At 40.4% G+C, this 20348-nt stretch overlaps 1 pseudogene; it reads right to left on the reverse strand.

Moving 5' to 3' along the window:
• Positions 1-1979: 1979 nt before the first annotated feature.
• Positions 1980-19858, reverse strand: LOC146999820 (igE-binding protein-like; annotated as a pseudogene).
• Between the last annotated feature and the right edge of the window lie 490 nt (positions 19859-20348).

Here is a 20348-nt window from a genome sequence, read left to right on the forward strand (position 1 = left end):
ATGCAATGAGGAAACCTCAGTGATGTAAATGGCTGATCAATGATCAATGAGTCTCTCTCATTCCAGTGCAATGGATCCACAGATCCTTGGAATGTAATAGCAGAGAACTCAGATGCCAATCAAGTTCTGAGCATGGATAGCCAAATATCAGAAGAGGTGCCTTGCTCTATGGCAGCAAGTGCTTGAGCAATTACCACCTTGTCACATCTCTGTTGAGATCTGAGTTTGCAAACCAGCCATAGTAAAAACACTAATCCACAACACAGGGCTGCCCCAAATATGCCTACTCCCACCTATTCCTTAAAATATGAGAATGCAGAAGACATCCAGGAAGTAAGTCCTTTCATTCCATCAACCAATGATGGGTCCACGCGCGTGGAATTAATCGCCATCACTGCTACATGTAGCACCTCAAGCTTTTCATCAAATCCTTCAGACCAGTTTCCTGTAAGAAACAAAGACAATTCTTTAGATAGATTAGCTGCACGCGTCCAACTTTCATATTGGACACTAGTAATACATAAGGCTCCTGATTTCTTATCACAGCCAAGCTGTGCCAATTGGAGCAGAATTTCCAGCCTTTCCTCCACCAGATCAATGTGCTGGTTCACTATCATTAGCCCACCTTTTAATTGGGCACTGAGCACTGAATGTTGATCAATCGCATCTGCCACAGAGGAGGACAACTGCTCGATAGTTGTGCTTGACTGGACTGATGTTGTCATAGCAATTCCAGCAGCCGTAGCTGCCACCGCACTGGCAGCTATTGCCACCACAACAGCTGCAGTGATGCCAAAGTCTCGCTTTTGCCTGAGCAAAGATACGGTGGAAGGAGTCTCCACGGGGACAGGAATCCATCGTGGAATCTTGGCAAGCATTGCACGGCTGGCCCACTTAAGGTTCCAGCATTGTGCCATCCAGCAGGTTTCATTAGTACAGGATTCAAAGGATCCGTTAGAAAGAATAAACAAGAAAGGGGTGTACACACAAACTGGAGTAGATGGATAATTAATTTGTTTTACCAGGGTCTTATTAAGTCCAGTGATTTCAGTAGTAGAATTTTGATAAATGGTTCTATCAGGTAATAGAACTTGATGAAACTGAGCAAATTTTGAAATACCAGTAAAAATCGCTTTTCCAGCAGCTCCTCCTTGGAGGAAAACCAAGGGATTAATATCTGTACAGCTACCATTAATCCCACAAAGTACCAATTTATGAAAAGGATGCATTTTAAAGTCTTGTATGAAAAGTCCCTTTTTCATAACAAATTTCTTTTCTGGGTCACCTATCATGTTGGGAGAAAGGGAAAAGGTTTTACTCTTATCTGCCCAACGAGTGATGGAGGATTGACAATCAGACCAAGGTGGGATCAGCCCTTCATCTTCCAAGTCACAATGAGGAGCCAGTTTTGGTTGATTGGGGCGTTCTTTGTCTGAAAAGTTAGGTAGTAGAAATGTACCATTAACCCAAATTGCCTCCTGCCAGAAAATCCGATTTGTAAGGGTTATATCTCTGTTGGAGGTGTCTTGGGTTGTATTTACCCAACCTCCTCGGTGCTTAATAAACATTCCCAAAGCTCGTCTGGTGAGTCTGATACAATCTCCCAATTCATTAATTTGGAAACAGAGAGAACCTTGTTCCTTAAAGGAGCGTTTTTCTCCCAGTGGTGCCCAGATAGGGTCATATGGTAGGTATGGCAGGCCTAAAGTTTTATTGGTCGTAAAAAACTTGGGAAAAACAGCTGTATCATGACGGACAGGCATGGGCTTAGGGAAGGCAGACAGAATTGCCCATCTATAGTCTCCAAATATACTAGGAACCCAAATCCACAGAGGTAGCAAGAGGGCTAGAGGTAGTTTCCAAGGGATCCATCCGGGAGCCATTTTCAGGTGTCAGAATTCTTCGTGTCAGTCGTTCTGGCAGCCAGAATGGGTTGTCTTCTTCCTGTGGGAAAACACAAACAGCTCCCCTGGATCTTATTAATATAGGATCTGGGCCTTTCCAGAGACCAGTTAAAACATCTTTCCATTTTACCATCTCTTTTGGCCTGTCAGGCTCTGAACAATGACATTCAGCCACAGTGTGGCCTTGGGCATCGAGATTTAAAAAATTAAGAGTGAAGAGTGCCATAGAAACAGCTATTCTTGGTACTGGGGGTAGAGCCTCCTCGACTCCCCCCTTTTGTTTAATTAAGTAGGACTTGAGAGTACGGTGAGCCCGTTCCACAATGCCTTGCCCTTGAGGATTATATGGGAGACCAGTCAGATGAGTCACTTCCATCTGGCGACAGAACTGTTGAAATTTTTGAGAGGTATAAGCTGGTCCATTGTCTGTCTTAAGGAGTTTGGGTTTTCCCCAAGCACTCCATGCCTCGAGACAATGTTGTATAATATGAGAGGCTTTTTCACCTGTTAAAGGTGTGGCAAACATTACACCAGAGCAGGTGTCAATAGAAACATGTAAATATTGATTTCTCCCAAAGGAGGAAACATGCGTGACATCCATTTGCCAGACCTGTAAAGGCCTTATGCCACATGGGTTTATTCCCACATGAGGGACAGGTAAAAATTCACAGCAATTCTGACATTGAGTAACAATTTCTCGAGCTTCTTTTCTAGTTAATGCAAAGCGGTGACGTAAAGTTTCAGCTGTCACATGAAAGCGCTTATGAAATTCTTTTGCTGCTTTTGCCTGGGAAGACAGAGCAACAGCTATAACTTTAGTGGCTTTATCTACCAAATCATTTCCCAGAGACATAGGGCCAGGGAGGCCTGAATGTGCCCTGACATGAGTAATATAAACAGGGAATCTTCTATTTAATAAGACAAATTGTATTTGTCGAAAAATATTGGCAACTTTGCTAGAGGATTTTATTACACCAGCTGTCTCGAGAATGTTGACTCCGTTAACTACATAGGAGGAATCTGATACGATGTTAAGGGGTCCTGGGAATGCTTTAAGAACCTCTAGTACCACTAAACATTCTACAACTTGGGGTGAAGTTTCATTATATTGCTTAGTTACTATCTCATTATTTACCACATAAGCACCTATACCAGTTTTTGATCCATCAGTGTATACTACTATCCCATCTGTAAGTAGGTCCTTAGCTGTTACTAGTGGAAACACTATAGCCTGATTCAGGGCAAACTGTAAAATTGGATGTTTTGGATAATGATTGTCAATCTGTCCTGAAAAGGAGGTGACTAAAACTGCCCAATCATTAGATGTGGCTGCCAAGGTTTGAACTTGTGCAGCAGTATAAGGTACAATTAGGATTTTAGCATTTTGTCCAAAGTGGGTAATTGCTGCTTTTAGGCCTTTAAGGGCAAGCTGTGCAACTGCATCAGGATACCAATCTATTATTTTAGCAGGAGATGCATTTGGATGAACCCACAATAAAGGTCCATTTTGCCACAAAACTGCGGTTGGCAACTGGGCTGTCTTAAAGACACACAAATCAAAAGGTTGTGACTCATCAATGCATTGTAATTGAGCCTTTTGCAAAGCTTTTTCTACTGTCTGCAATGCCTGATTGGCAGCAGAATTAAGGGCTCTAGGGGAGGAGATATGAGAATCCCCTTCCAAAATATCAAATAAAGATTTTAACTCAGCAGAGGAAATCTTTAAAAATGGTCTGAGCCAATTAATATCTCCCAATAATTTTTGGAAATCATTTAAGGTGTGTAAATGATCTCTGTGAATCTCTAATTTTTGAGGAACAATTTTGTCAGGATAAATGAGTGTTCCTAAAAAGGTTCCTATTTGAGCAACTTGCACCTTTTCAGTAGCCACCTGCAATCCCCATTGCCCTAACGTTTTTATTAATATAGGGTATGCTTCTTGCAATAACTGTAAATTTTTATGGCAAAGGAGTATGTCATCCATATAAATTGCTATGAGTAGAGATGGAAAATGATTTCTAACTGATTTAAGTGCCATTTGCATGTACAGTTGACACATGGTAGGTCTATTTGCCATCCCCTGAGGTAGGACCTTCCATTGGTATCTATGATCAGGCTCTAAATGATTAATGGCTGGGATGGTAAATGCAAATCTTTGCTTATCTTGAGGGCATAAAGGTATAGAGAAAAAACAATCTTTAATATCTATAATTATAATTTCCCAATTTTTAGGTAGTGCAGAGAGCAATGGAAGCCCTCATTGAACTGGCCCAAACAGGCGCATTTGTGCATTAATTGTTCTAAGATCATGTAATAAACGCCATTTGCCAGATTTTTTCTTAATTATGAAAATAGGTGTATTCCAGGGTAAGGTAGAGGGCTCTAAATGACCTAAGCGTAGCTGTTCAGAGACCAGTTTTGTGGCTGCTTCTAATTTTTCAGAGGATAGATGCCATTGAGGAACCCATACAACTTCCTCTGGAAGCCATGGTATGGGCATGGAACCCTCAACAGCTGATCCTAGAAAAAACCCAAGCCTTGTCTTCCATTATTACCTTTTTGAGGAATAGGTTCAAGTCTACCCTGCTCTCCTTTCCCTAGTCCCTTTCCCTCTTTATAGCCCATTTTCTTCATCATTTGAACAGCTTGTGGTGAGTATTCATTAGTCAAGGTTATTCCCATTGCCTGTAAGATGTCTCTCCCCCAAAGATTAACTGGGAGTGGTAAGACATAGGGAGTGAATCGTCCCGTTTGACCTTCAGGTGCTTGCCAGCTCAAGGAGCGAGAGCTGATAGTGGGGCAGGACTGATATCCTAACCCTTGTAGTGAATGTGATGACTGAGTAACGGGCCAAGCTTTTGGCCACCAGTGGGAGGAGATGATACTTTTATCTGCTCCTGTATCCAAAATCCCTTTGAACTGTTTCCCTTCTATAACTAACTCTAAGGATGGCCTGGAATCAAGAGGCATTATTAAGTAAGCAGAATCATTGCCAGTAGAGCCAATTTCTCTAGCAGCTTGAAGGACACCAGAGGAGGGGGAGTAGCCATGTAGGCTTGGCAAGATTATTAGCTGAACTATTCTATCTCCTTGTGATATAGAAAAAACACCTTGAGGACAAGAACAAAGAACTTGAAGTTCCCCTTCATAGTCTTGATTTACGACTCCAGGGTGAACAGTGAGGCCTTGTAAAGTAAGGGATGCCCGGCCCAGTATCAGGCTGACACTTCCAGATGGCAGAGGCCCTTTGTAGTCAGTGGGAATGGGCTGCACCCCCACCTGAGGTGTCAGCATGAATCGAATTGTGGAACAGAGATCCACTCCTGGTGAGACTTCTGCAGCTCTGTGGACTGTAGTGTCCGTCTGTCGTGAGCTGGGATCCCATATGTTTTGGGGCCCTGAGACCTGGGGCCCAGAAACTCGTTTTTTGAATTGTCTTCACTTCTTTCTGCCTGAGGAGGTCCAGACTGAATAAGTCTGCCTTTGATGTCTCTAATTGAGCGACACTCACTGGCTGGATGATAACCTTTTTCACACCTAGTACACAGTCCTAGCACTTTCTTTTTTACGGGGGCCTGGCAGTCTCTTCTTATATGTCCTGGTTTGCCACAATTGTAGCAGATCTTGTGATTACTTGTATCTGAACGCCTTTGGCTCTGCAGGATGGCAGCTGCTAGCCCTGCATTAGATAAGGGGCCTCCAAGCTCACGACATACCCTTAACCAGTCCTGCAGTCCTTTACTCTTTCTGGGTGTAATCGCTGCTCTGCATTCCTGTGTGGCTTGTTCATAAATCAACTGTTCCACTAACGGCATTGCCTGTTCAGGGTCTCCAAAGATTCTGCCTGCTGCCTCTGTCATCCTAGCTACAAAGTCTGAGAATGACTCCTGAGGATTTTGTATGATTTTTGTCAAGTATCCTCCATCTTCTCCCTTTCTGGAAAGTGCTTTCCACGCCTTAATGGCAGCAGCGGAGATTTGATCCCCAATCATAATTCATCTGATTATTAACATACTGCCCTTGTCCTGTTAATAATTCAAATGTCCAGTTTCTCTGATCGCCTTCAGCAGTGGCATTGACTTTTGCCTGCGTCTGAGAAGCATCATGCCACAGTGCCTTCCATTCGACGTACTGCCCCATATTAGGGAGTGCAGCCTTCACTGTTGTCTGCCAGTCTCCTGGAGTCATGGCCAAGGTCATAAGCCTTTCAACTTGAGATATGGTAAAATTGGCACTAACTCCGTAATTACATACAGACTCAGCAAGTTCTTTTATCTGAATATACTCCACAGGTGCATGTACTCGCCCTCCATCAGCAACTTCATAGACAGGGAATGCCTGATAAAGTTTTTTCTTTTCCTCCCTGGAGAGGAAAGAATCAGAAAAATTCTCCACATAAGGTGGAGGAGTATTGAGACCAGAAGGCCTAGAGGTGGCCTGCTCTGTGTCCCCAGTAACTTTTAATTTTTTTCTCTGATTTTTTTTTTACTTGCCTTTTTTCTGGATATCTTTCTTTTTTATAGTGAGCTGTCTCATATTCTAACTCTTCTTCCTCAGAGGAGCTAAGCTCTTCTGTTTTTAATCTATCAAGCTTCAAAGCCTCCAGTTCCTTTACTGGATAAAGGCTTTTCTTTTCCTGAACTTTCTCCTTATCTTTTTTCTCTCCCTGGGAATTTATTCCCAAACCTTTCACTTCCTCAGATCCAAGGTCCTTGGAAGGGCTTAACTTTTCACGTGCACGTTTCCTTTTTTAAGCTCTTAACCTATGGTCCCGCTCCAATTCTGGCATACTGTCTTGTAATTCTTCCAAAACCCCTTGTACTGTCCTAACAGTTAAAAGACACTTCTCATCTTCCAGGCATGTTTTCACTAGTTTCCATAATGCCATGGTCCCTATCTTTAATTTCCCATTCTGTTGTTCCTTAATTAAGTCTTCCCTTAATTTCTCCCAAGACATAGGTGTTAATGGTCCTGAACCTGTACCAAGGTGAGATACGTTCAATTTCCTTAATGAATGTTTGTAGTGTTTTTGTAGATACTTTTATGTCACGTTGTTTTAAGACAGACTGCAAAGCTGTAATCACAGAATGTGAAGTTCCCATACTGCTCCTTTATATACAGGAGAGCTTAAGTACAGAACAAGCACCGCGGCTTATGTACGTCCGTCTGAGCATGCTTAGCAGCAGTCAAAATTCAGAACCACCTCTGGTGAGTGTAGGAAAGAACTGGGAGGTATAGGGTTAACACCACCAACAAGAGAACAAAAGCTTCCAGTTACAGGGAGGGATTAGCGAGATCAAAGCCAGTATGCCTTTTGGAGCTTACCTTCCACCACCGTTCTGGTCTTCCTCCAATGTGGGAGGGGTTCTCCTCTGGCCGCTCTGCGTTGGTCAGGCGTCTTTTTCCCGGGATTTCGGCACCAATATGTCCTGTGCTATTCCTGTCCCGCAGGAACGCACACAGAACACAAGTCAAGACCTTTCGTGGTTACACTTTATTCATAATCGTGAGGTAGAACAAAGAAGGATAGAAACGTGTTGCTATATATACCCACAGGTGTGACGTGTTAATACTACTGGCGGTTCCACCCACAGTCTCAAATGTCCCAGGGGACGGACTAGTGACTTGGCAGGCATTTGCTCTGGCACATGCGCACAATGGAGCTTAGCACCATCTAGTGACGGCACGTATCATCACGGCTTCCTACAAATATGCATCATAGGACATATGATAAGCAAATAAAAGGTCAGGCTGGAGTATAGGTAATGGAAGGAATATTGGTCTTTAGGCTGGTTCATTATGTATCAGGTTAGCAGCTCCCTCACACAACCCTCAAGTAAGTTCAGGAAGATGGGAGTATGTCACTTATTTAAGCCAATAAACAGCACAGTGGAGCAGAACAAGTGATTGTTTTCTATTCTAGGTCCCATTAAATACTGTTGGAAATACTCTGAGACTCAACCCCCATCTTCCTACCCTCTGGCCTAAGCTTCACTGATTGCAGGAATATGTAGGAAAAGAATGAAACTCGAGACAATTCTATTTTTTCTTTTACACGGAGTCATGCCCTGCAGGGACAAATTTAGTTTATTTTTCTTACACATATAAGCATAGTAAAACTTTGGGAAGGAGTTTTTATGTGACAATTTTCATAACAAAGCTTCAGGGCTACCTACATCAAGATTTGTTACAAAGTAGCAAAGCATGTGTGACCTTAACAATAAGAGTGAATTTTGTTGGCTGATAAAGGTCCAAGGTTTAAAGGAAAAAAATCACTGCTAAGGATAAGGATAGATTCTATTGGTAGAGGACACAAAAAACATGGAGTCTTTTTCATTGGCATATGTAAACATCAGGATATTTGGGCGACTCAGATGGATCCTAGTATCTAATAGAATAGCAAACAAAGTAGGTTGCTTGACCACTCCATCATTCCAGGAAATCAGATATTATTCATTTCCTTCCATTGAAGAAAGGAGGACTTTGGCAATCCCCATTTCTCTTTACAGTGCTTATTCTAACCTTGATTTCTACAAAACATTTGCTCTATTGTTATTCATTTAATTGAAAATTCTTACAATATATTCCAATCACAGTTTCCCTTCCTCCATCTGCTGATTCTCCTGACACATCCAACTCCATGCCTTCTTTCTCTCTTTCTTTAAAAAACAAACAGGCTAATAAAACAAAACAATTTTTTAAAAACAACGGATAAGCTGAAGAAACACATATACACACAAAAGTGCACATGCCAAACAAATCCATAAAAATTTAAAATAGAAAAATAATACACAAGGAAAAGATCAGTAGATAGTATTTTTAAAAGGCCAATCAAAGCAATATAAGACAAAAAAAAAGTCTACAAAAGCCTCATTAAGTTCATTTTATGTTAGGTGGGTATGGGTCTTATCCTTAAGTTCATATACCCAATGATACTTCAATGGAGGAAACTAGTTTTTCTTTTGCAAGTGGTTGTCATTTGGAGATAGATAGCTTCTTCGTTAGGGATGAGATGACTTCGTCCCCCTTCTGTGCAGGCCCTGTGACTACTGCCACAATTTTTGCAAGTTAACTAGCACACATATAATTTTAGCTATGTCCCCTGAACATGTTCCCATTCCCAATGCACTTCAGCATACCAGTGTTAGAGATTTTTTTTTACAGGTTTTCACACTTTTTCTGATTGTTCACTCCATAGCATAGCCCTCTAAATCCACACCCACACTCTTTCAGGTTCCCACAATTTGATTAAAACTTTAGCATCCTCTCTCAAGGGACAAGTTTCTTTTCTTTTCTTTTCTTTTTTTCTTTTCTTTTCTTTTTTAACGGTGTCATTTTTCCTTTTTTTTTTTTTTTTTTTTTAGATATTTTATCATTTACATTATAAATGCTACCCCAAAGCCCCCTATGCCATTCCACTGCCCTGCTTTTCAACCCACCCACTCCTGCTTCCTGGCACTTTCATTCCCCTGTAGTGGGGAATATTATCTTGACAAGACCAAGAGACTCTCCTCCCATTGATCGCCGACTAGGCCATCCTCTGCTACATATGCAGCAAGAGACACAGATCTCTTGGGGGGAGGGGTACTGGTTAGTTCATATTGTTATTCCTCCTATAGTGTTGCAGAACTCTAGCTCCTTGGGTTCTTTCTCTAGCTCCTACATTAGGGACGCTGTGTCCCACCCAATAGATGACCGTGAGCATCCACTTTTGCATTGGCCAGGCATGGCATAGCCTCCCAAGAGACAGCTATCTCAGGATTCTGTCAGCAAAATCTTTATGGCATATGCAATACTGTCTGGGTGGATGGATCCCTGGGTGGGACAGTGCCCTTCTGTCTCAGCTCCATTCTTTTTTTCTATAACTCCTAACATGGGTATTGTGTTCCCCATTCTAAGAAGGAGTGAAGTATCCACACTTTGGTCTTCCTTCTTCTTGAGATTCATGTATTTTGCAAATTGTGTCTTGGGTATTCTAAGTTTCTGGGCTAATATCCGCTTATCAGTGAGTGCATATCATGTGTGCTCTTTTGTGATTGGGTTACCTCACTCAGAATGATATCCTCCAGATTTGCCTAAGTATTATGAATTCATTGTTTTTAATAGCTGAGTAGTACTCTATTGTGTAAATGTACCACATATTCTGTATACATTCCTCTGTTGAGGGACATCTGGGTTCTTTCCAGCTTCTGGCTATTATAAATAAGGCTGCTATGAACATAGTGGGACATATGTCCTTATTACAAGTTGGAACTTCTTCTGGGTATATGCCCAGGAGAGGCAGATTTCTGAGTTCGAGGTCAGCCTGGTCTACAAAGTGAGTTCCAGGACAGCCAGGGCTATACAAAGAAACCCTGTCTCAAAAAACAAAACAAAGCAAAGCAAAATAAAACAAAACACAGACCAAAATTAACTCAAACAAATCAGTGGCCATTCTCTACACAAAGGATAAACAAGATGAGAAAGAAATTAGGGAAACAATGCCCTTCACAATAGTCACAAATAATATAATATACCTTGGTGTTACTCTAATTAAACAAGTGAATGATCTGTATGATAAGAACTTTAAGTCTTTGAATAAAGAAATTAAAAATCTCAGAAGATGGATATATCTCCCATGCTCATGGATCAATATAGTAAAAAATGGCTATTTTGCCAAAGCAATCTACAAATTCAATGCAATCTCTATCAAAATTCCAACTCAATTCTTCAATGAATTAGAAAGGGCAATCTGCAAATTCATCTGGAATAACAAAAAACCTAGGGTATCAAAAACTACTCTCAACAAGAAAAGAACCTCTGGTGGAATCGCCATGCCTGATGTAAAGCTGTACTACAGAGCAATTGTGAAAAAACTGCATGGTACTTGCACTGCAACAGACAGGTAGATCAATGGAATTGAATTGAAGACCCAGAAGTGAACCAACACACCTATGGTCACTTGATCATTGACAAAGAAGCTAAAACCATCCAGGGGAAATAAGACAGCATTTTCAACAAATGGTGCTGGCACAACTGGCGGTTATCATGTAGAATAATGTGAAGTGATCCATTCTTATCTCCTTTTACAAAGCTCAAGTATAAGTGAACTGCAGATAAAACTAAAGCCACTGAAACTTATAGAGGAGAAAGTGGGAAGAAGCCTAGAAGATATGGGTAAGAGGGAAAAATTCCTAAACATAACACCAATGGCTTGTGCTGTAAGATCAAGAATCAACAAATGGCACCTCATAAAATTTCAAAGCTTCTGTAAGGCAAAAGACAGTCAATAAGACAAAAAGACCACCAGCAGATTTGGAAAGAATCTTTACCAATCCTAAATAATATCCAATATATACAAAGAAGTTGGACTCCAGAAAATCAAATAACCCCCTTAAAAAATAGGGTACAGAGCTAAACAAATAATTCTCAACTGAAGAATACCGAATGACTGAGAATCACCTGAAAAAATGTTCAACATCCTTAATCATCAGGGAAATACAAATCAAAACAACCCTGAGATTCCACCTCATACCAGTCAGAATGGCTAATATCAAAAATTCAGGTGAGAGCAGATTCTGGAGAGGATGTGGAGAAAGAGAAATACTCCTCCATTGTTCATGGGACAACTTTTTTAAAGGGCTGAAGATTTTCTCCATAGTGTCTTGATATAGCATTTCCCAAATAAATATCATTTGGTTTTTTTCCCCTTCATGCTAGATAAATCCCTCAAGAAGGTGACAGACATTCTGCTCTTATAGTACCATTGTCCACATCTATGTGTAATTTGCTGGAAATGTTGGCTGATTGAATAAATGAAATATGGATTACTTTCTCAACCAACCTCTATGTTGATTTAGACACAGAATCAGGTAGAGACAGTACCCATGGAAGTCCAAGTCATTGCATCCATCTCTGTGTCTTCTGTGAACAAACACATGTATTTTTGACAAGTTTATATTGCGGTAATAATTAAAAAATCAAATCCACACTATCACACGATACTCTCTGGTTCCAGTGGTCTCCCTGCCCAGTGGTTCACTTGCTGTTGAAGCTGCTCATATTCTCAGTCATCTGACCCCTGGGGCTAGGGGTCACAAATCCCCATAACTGAGTAAAATAGAAACTCTATAGTCTTGTAATTTATCAGTCAGTATGATATCAGTAAATTCTGAACCCTGAAAAAGCCCAAACAGTGAACTCAGAGCCAATTGATATTGATACAAGCTGCCCACCTAGATTGATATAGATATGGGCTTCACTACTAGATTTGAAAAATTGCCCTACTTTACTCTATTGATCTTCTGTGATATTCATAGCTACCTGTGTCTATTTCAGGCCATATGTATCTGTTTTGTCCTCTTCCTCCATCTTTCTCTGTCCTGTCTCTAAAACTCTCAGCCCACCTTCTTTTTCTATTACCCAATCACAGACTCAAGTGTTATATTACACCTGCCCTCACCTCTGTAAAAATAGCAATCCAGAGTAGTATTTTTGTAATACTTCTGATAATCCATCAACCTTAGAGAAACCCAGCTTGTCTTTCAGTTGCTAACCTTGATGTCTGGCTTTGCTTTTTTTTTTTTTTAAATAGGGTTCCCAAAACTCTAGATTTAAAGTTAATTCACCTGAAGGAAAATGTGAATCGACTAATATATTTCAAAATTAATATGCATATGTCTCTCCATCTTTGTTATATTCTTTCAGATTTATGTTGATTAGTCAAAAAGAAAAAGTACAGAATACCCAGTATATACTCCACAGAACTCAAAAAGGTTAACAAGCCAAAAAGCCCAAGTGAGGATGTATCAATCCCACTCAGGAGGGAAACAATCACAGGAGGGAGGAGGGAGGGAGAGGCTTATATAGGAAAGGCATCAGGGAGGGGAAGAGTGGAACATGATCAGGTATTGTGTTGGAGGAATAAGACTGAAACCCTGAGGGCCAGCAGAAAGAATGGATACAGGCAACCTTAGGAGGTGGAAGGTTGGGGGTTCCCTCCAGAATGCACCAGAGACCTGGAAGATGGGAGAATCTCATGACTCAAAGGGGAGTGACCTTAGATGAAATGTCTTTCAGTGGGGAGAGGGAACTTGTAGGATCCACCTCCAGCAGAAAGACAGGACATCAAGTGAGGGATGTGGTTGCCATCCCACAGTCAAAACCTTTGACTCATGATTGTTTGTATCTGAAAGAACTGCAGGGACAAAAATGGAGAAGAGCCTGAAGAAGGTACAGTGGCAGGCACAAATTGGGATCCAGCACAAGGGGAGCCCTCAAGATCCTCTTAAAGAGTCAGATGCAGATATTTACACCTAACAAATGGACAAAAGCTGCTGACTCCATGGTTGAATTAAAGAAAAGCTGGAAGAAGCTGAGTGCGAGGGTGACTCTGCAGAAGGACCAGCATTCTCAACTAGCCTGGTCCCCTGAGATCTCTCAGACACTGGGCCACCAACCACGCACATGCACCAGCTTATATGAGGCCTCCAACACATATACAGCAGAGGATTGCTGGGTCTGGACTCAGTCAGAGAAGATGCACCTAACCTTCAAGAGACTGGAGGCCCCAGAGTTTGGGGAATTCTGGTGGGGTGAGTGTGAGTGTGTGTGTGTGTGTGTGTGTGTGTGTGTGTGTGTGTGTGTGTGTGTGTGTGTGTGTGTGTGTGTAAGGGGGGACATCCTTGTGGAGACTGGGCAGGGATATAGGGGAGTAGTTTTGGGATGTAGAACAGTAAGAAGGTGGACCAGGAGAGAGATAAAATCTCGACTGTAAAAAAGATTAAATAAATTTTAAAAAAAGATTAAATAAAAATTTTAAAAAGTTTATGTTTTATGTTTTGAGTAGTATCATTAATCCTATAGATTTTTCTACACTATACATTTTCAAGATAGAATTATAATTGTGTTATATAAAGTATGACTTGCTCTTGTTTTTTTTTTTTTTCTATAATTAGACAATTGGATGGAGATTGCTAGATACCTAAAAGTTAGAAACAGAAAATCCTTCTGTCCTAACATAAATCCTCTGTTAATATAAGCTTTAGGAATGCTGGTTATTGTTGAGGTGTTTGATAATGACACTGCTCAGAGATGCCTTTCTCAGGGAATTCTCCCAGAGAATGTGTGGAAGATTTTACATATTGGCTCTAAGAAAATAAATGAGTGAGTAGCAGGTCTTGATGGCTCATGCCTGTAATCATAGCAAGATCATACTCAGGAGGCTGAGGCATAAAGATCATAAAGTTCACGCTAACCAGGCCTATATAAAGAGATTTTGTAGCATTAAAAACAACAGCAACCACATGTGTTATGAGTAGTGTCCTGTCCAGCAAGACTTAGTTATTCCGTTGGTTGAGGAGGACCAGAGCCTGAAAGAGAAATGAGCAGAGAAAGGGAAGTGAGACCAAGCAAAGAGTTGTCAAGGTCTGTTTAATGAAGGCAAAGAGCCAGGTTATAAGCACACAATGAGAAAAAATTGGGGAGGGGTTGAGGGGGTATAATAAAACACAGTGAAAGGGATGGACATCTGGGGAGGATGCTGATTACAGGCTTCTTGCAACTTATCTTGGAATGTTGGCCCTAAAACTGTCCAGGGGGCCTTCAAACATTCTGAAGTTTATTTTGGAGTGCCAGCCCTGACCACACAGTCCCAGGAAGACATCAAACATCTGTAGCTATCTCGGGGTGCCATAAAATGTTCCAGGCACCAAATGGAGACATGGAAGAGGAAGTGAAGCTGCCTTAATCTAAGCAGTTCTAGGTGCCAAGTGAAGGAGGGAATGAAGCTGGCAGTCTCAGGCACCAGGTGGAGGCAATGAAGGAGGGGATGACATAATTCCCTTCAAAGGGTCAGCCGGATCTTTAGGGTGAGAGTAACTGTGGGACCTAGTTTCCCACAGTTTGGTCTCTCACAATGCAGAAAAATCCTGATTCAAAGGGCAACTAGAAGCTGATTTTTAATACTATGAAATTCATAGAATTAAAGCAATGATCCAAACTTAAGAAGTAAGAAGATCTGACAGTTTTTTTAAAATTTATTTCTTTATTTCTTTATTTATTTTACATTCCATGTTTTATCCCCCCCTTCTCCGATCACTCTCCTACTGCTCCACATCCCATACCTCCCCCCCCACTCCTCTGTATCCATGTAGATGTCCCTACCTCTAAATTTCCTAGGGTCTCCAGTCTTTTGAGGGTTAGGTGAATCATCTCTGAATGAACACAAACACACATACAGCAGAGGAATGCCAGTTTTGACATATATGATATTGCTGATACATTTCTGAGGGTTATGTGATGAACACTCAGTGACAGACATGAAATTGCCTTCCCTAAGATTAATAATTAACAAGTGTCAGAGTTAAAAACTGAATCTCCAAACACTGGAAATTGGTTATGCTAAGTCATTGATAGGAGGCTACATCATTTTGTGCTGAAAGTCCATTAGAGCTTTGTCGATTCTTGCCTTGGTGTTCATAAGGAGTTCCTGAGCACCTGCTTCTGTGACAACATGTGCTCTGCTCTTTTCATACTTGCTGGTTTTACTCATCTAGATTCCATCCACAGTCCCAATATTTGAGTTCCCCAAGTTTCTCATTCCCTGGCCTTTGTAAAACTACTGGTTGGTTTCCTCTTTCTGATAGCATCCTGGGCCTTAATTCTGTATATTGTCTCTTACCATCACTTGATTGTGCTAATGTTTTTTGTCCTTCTGGTCCAAAGCTAAATTTTCTTTTTATAAGAAGGTTTCCTGTGAGTTTGTTCTAAATTTGTGTTTATTCTATTAGAATACTTATCTTACAATTACCCAGATGTCTTTCATACAGTAGACTGAAGGAGTCTGGAAGGAAGAGTTTCTTCCAACCCATTCCCTAGTCTATTCTAGCTACTGTTCACAGGGCAGATGCCTTAAGATAATTTAAATAAAAGAGGATGGCCTGGCTAGCACCTCACATGGAATTTAGGATTAGGCAGACTCAGCTGCTCCAATGGACACCCAAATGCTTTTCTCAGATCATAACCAGGTCCTACAATTACATATTACACAACTACCCTCACTCCTATGCTATTCCATGACAGATTTAATTCTTCTGGTGAACTTGTGGATTTTGCTTCAGACTGTCCAGAAGTAAGGATGTCAGTGTATCCCATTAGCAATAAAACTTCCTTATAGTTGCAATTTTTTCAGAAAAACATATTATTTGTACATAATGTTAAATTTTCTGGTCTTGTTAAGAGTTATGGGGGTAGTACTTCTTGAAGATAATTTGTCACTTGCCCACACTGCAATTTCAAGTTACTTTAGACTCCATCTCTAGTAGAAAAACAGGGTATCAAGTAGTATGCACTTCCTTTCATTATGGAGCTGATAGTTCAGGAGGGAACGGGGTGGGGGTGGGGACTGAGGGCGACTAATGAATGGAGTGTTATTGGTGGCTCTTTAGAAACACCTCTGTTTTCCCAGAATCATGTAAATTGTATTATTTTTGTGGTGAGCTGTGAGTTCTGTTAACTTTTTCCTTCATGAATTCCTTTCTTCCTTTGTTAAGTTCTCAAATAACTCTCTTCTTAGTAGGACTCTGAAAATTTTTACCAGAGATATTGTTAGGGCGTGTGTGTGTGTGTGTGTGTGTGTGTGTGTGTGTGTGTGTGTGTGTGTGTGTGTGTGTGTAAACAAATAGTATGTTCATTACAGGAAGAAACTAAGCCTCCTTTTTTTTTTTCCTTTTTTTTTCCAGAGCTGAGGACTGAACACAGAGCCTTGTACTTGCTAGGCAACCACTCTAGATGGTTCCTACTCCTTTGATAGCCATCATTATCCTGAATGACTGGCTTTCAAAAGGTAGAATCCTTTTAAAAAGGTGGATATGAAGATGCAGTGTTTTTTTTTGTTTTGTTTTGTTTTGTTTTGTTTTTGTTTTTTTATGGCCAAATATCTATTAAATGTTTTTTTTCTTTCATTATCTTTAGTCTTTTTGTAGTCCAGTTGTGATCTGCCCTCCGACAGTTCCTTATTTCATGCTTCCTCCCTTGACTCCAAGAGGATGTCCCCATCCCCACCCCCAACCTGCCAGACCTCCCAACTTGCTGAGACCTAAAGTCTCTCAAGGGTTAGGTACTTCTTAAACTGATGCCAGACCAGGCAGTCCTTTGTTTTATATGTGCCAGAAGCCTCTTACTAGCTCATGTATGCTGATTGGTGGATCAGTGTGTGACAGATATCAGGAGACCAAGCTAGTTGAGACTGCTGGTCTTCCTAATGGGTGGCGCTCTTCCACAACTCCCAACCTTTCCCTAATTAAACTACAGGGGTCCTGGCTTCTGTCCATTGGTTGGGCATAAGTATCACCTTCTGTCTCAGTCAGCTGTTTGTTGGGCATCTCAGAGAGCACACATGATAGGCTCCTGTCTATAATCACACAATAGCATGAGTAATAGTGTCAGGCCTTGGAACCTCTCCTGAGTTGGATCTCAATTTGGGCCTGTCACTGGATTTCCTTTCCCTCAGTCTCTTCTTCATTTTTGTCCCTGAAGTTATTTTAAACAGGAACAATTCGAGGTCAGAATTCTTTAGTGTAGTATGGCAACCCCATCCCTCTACTTGATACCCTGTTTTTCTACTAGAGATGGAATCTACAAGTTCCCTCTCCCCACTGTTGGGCATTTCATCTCACCTCCCATGTCTGAAGCCATACGACAGAGCTACAGTGATTAAAAACTGCATGGTATCAGTACAGAGACAGATAGTTTGATCAATGGAAATAGAATTGAAGACCCAAAAATAAAACCACATGTTTATGGACACTTGATCTTTGACAAAGAAGCGAAAGGTATACAATGGAAAAAAGAAAGCATGTTCAATACATGGTGCTAGTCTAACTAGCAGATGGTATGTAGGAAAATTAAAATAGATCCATATTTGTCACCTTACACAAAGCTCAAGTCCCAAGTGAATAAAGGGCCTCAACATAAAATCAGACACACTGAATCTAATAGAAGAGAAAGTGAGAAAGAGCCTCAAACTCATTGGCACAGGGAGTGGGGGTGGAGATTTCCTAAACAGAACTCCAATGACTCAGGTGACAAGATTAAGAATTGATAAATGGAACCTCATTAAACTGAAAAGATTCTGTATGACAAAGGACAGAGTCCATAGGACAATCAGGCAACCTACAGTTTGGGAAAAAACTTCACTAACCCCACATTTAATAGAGGGCTAATATCCAAAATATATAAAGAACTCAAGAACCTAACCTCCAAAAACCAAACAACCCAATCAAAAATTGGATATAGAACTAAACTGAGAATCAGCTGACTTGTGACCATGATGACATCCATAAAATCATGTTTCTTGTCTATAAGATTAAAGTAAGTCAAAGGTTACTGGGGGTAAGTTTTTTTTTTCTCCCCAGACTTATGCTTTGAAGTCTTAACACCAATTCTATGCTTAAAATGTGTCCTAAACAAATTTCAGAGTTTGCTGATATGATGGAGTTGAGGCCTCTAAAGATCAAGTAGGCAAAGAGTTCTTCTTTATATTAAAAATGGTCAGGTCTATGAAAGGACTTCTTTCTTCTTTTACAGTATGTGTTCTTAGAGTTCTTAGAGTTCTACGTTTCATACCATACAGACATATCAGACAATATCACCTGTGAAGGCTTTGGCTTCCAACTTCCCATATACCAGAGTTATGCAGAAATAAGTCTGTCTTATTTATAAATTCCCAAGTGGATTTAAGAGATGCATTTTACAGAGACTGAGATAAAACAGGCACTAACAATCCAAGGAGAAAGCTCTTAAGCGAAACTACTTTGGTTCCTCTTTCTTCTTACATTTCTGCTGGATTTAATGAAAAAAAAATCCTATAGTTTAAGCACTTTGGCTCTAGGAATTTGTGACAAAATTCTTTGAAGAGTAATCTATAGGTTCAAGGCTAAGAGTTACAATAGATTTAAACACCAGGGAGGGAATTATGGGTTCAGCTCTAGTGCTGATATTCTACTTTGGTGCTCTTCAAGTTCAGAGTCCCCTAATTTCAGCTTATAGAGGATCATCCTCTCTCATATCACAGCAATGTAACTTGAACAGGGGCACTTAATTGTCCTTTAATGTTGGTGGTGACTCTGAAGCTTATCTGTTGATGGCAATGCAAACTCCTAAATCTGTCCTAAGATAGTAAACTCTGCCTATTTTGGTCCATGAATAATTGCCATAATCAGAGCCTTTCTTCTAACTTACACTATACATACACCATAAACAGTAAGTCAACCTGTAATATTTCAAGTCACAGTTATTTTGTAGTTTATTATAACACTGTAATTGAACTTAAAATGAGGAGAGAAATGGGGTGGAAGAGTTTAATAAGAGCAGAGAGGTGGGGTAGTTGCCTGGCCTGAATGCTAGGAAGATTTCTCAAGAGATATGCACTCTGGCTGTGTGATCCATCTTCATTTCTCTACACTCACTCCACAGTTAAAGCTCTGTAGTTATGCTAAAACTTTTTACAAAATATACACCTATTTAAAATCCTTTAATAATCTTCATAATCTTTTAAATTAAATGTCAACCCCTTCTGCATGGGATAAGAGTCTCCTTTGGCATGAGGACCATGTGGCTGTCCAATTTCACTCTGCCTGGCTATGAAAACATTGCAACTTTCAGTCATGTCCTACTTGACATACTTCTCTCAAACTGACTTTCTCTTTGAGAAGGTATTATTGCCTAATTCTTACTTTATCTTGTAAATAATTTTATGTACTAAATGCTAATATTTAGATACTCAGTTTCAGAGCCACATTTTCTGGAATCTGCCCCCTCCATGTGCACCCCTGTATTATTTACTTATTAGATCCCCATTGTCAGAGTCCCTGTACTCAGTTAGGGGCATTGTCAACTTGCTTCTCTATTATAAACTGAACTCACCAGGAAGGTAATGTGTCACTTTTGTCCATATTCTCAATATCTAACACCATGGCAGGCACATAGAAATAGATTCAGCTATTTGTTGAATGAATAAATAAAATGTTAAGGAAATTATAAATTTCTTTCCTTAATAAATTCATTAATAATAACAATGGCTCTTGTTTATTGAACCAGAGACTGTATTAATTATTGTACTTTGCATGAGGTAGATTCGTTTAGTAATCTTCAGTTCATAGATGAAAAAGGTAGAGATTAGGAATGGTGGGTGACTTGCCCAAGTGCCAGGTGGAGCTAATTTAAAATTATAGTATGTCTCACTGAAGAATTGCCTTCATCATTTGTGAGTACTGCCTTTTTTAATTGGATATTTTCTTAACTTACATTTCAAATATTATCCTCTTTCTTGGTCCATACTCTGAAGCTCCCTATCCCATTACCCCTCCTCCTGCTTCTATGAGCATGTTCCCAACCCAGGCACTCACTCCCACATCCCGGCCCTAGCATTCCCTAAACTGGGGCATCAAGACTTCATAGAATCAG

Source organism: Mus caroli, unplaced genomic scaffold, assembly GCF_978045245.1.
Source record: "Mus caroli unplaced genomic scaffold, Mus_caroli_1 scaffold_34, whole genome shotgun sequence".
Lineage (NCBI taxonomy): Eukaryota > Metazoa > Chordata > Mammalia > Rodentia > Muridae > Mus > Mus caroli.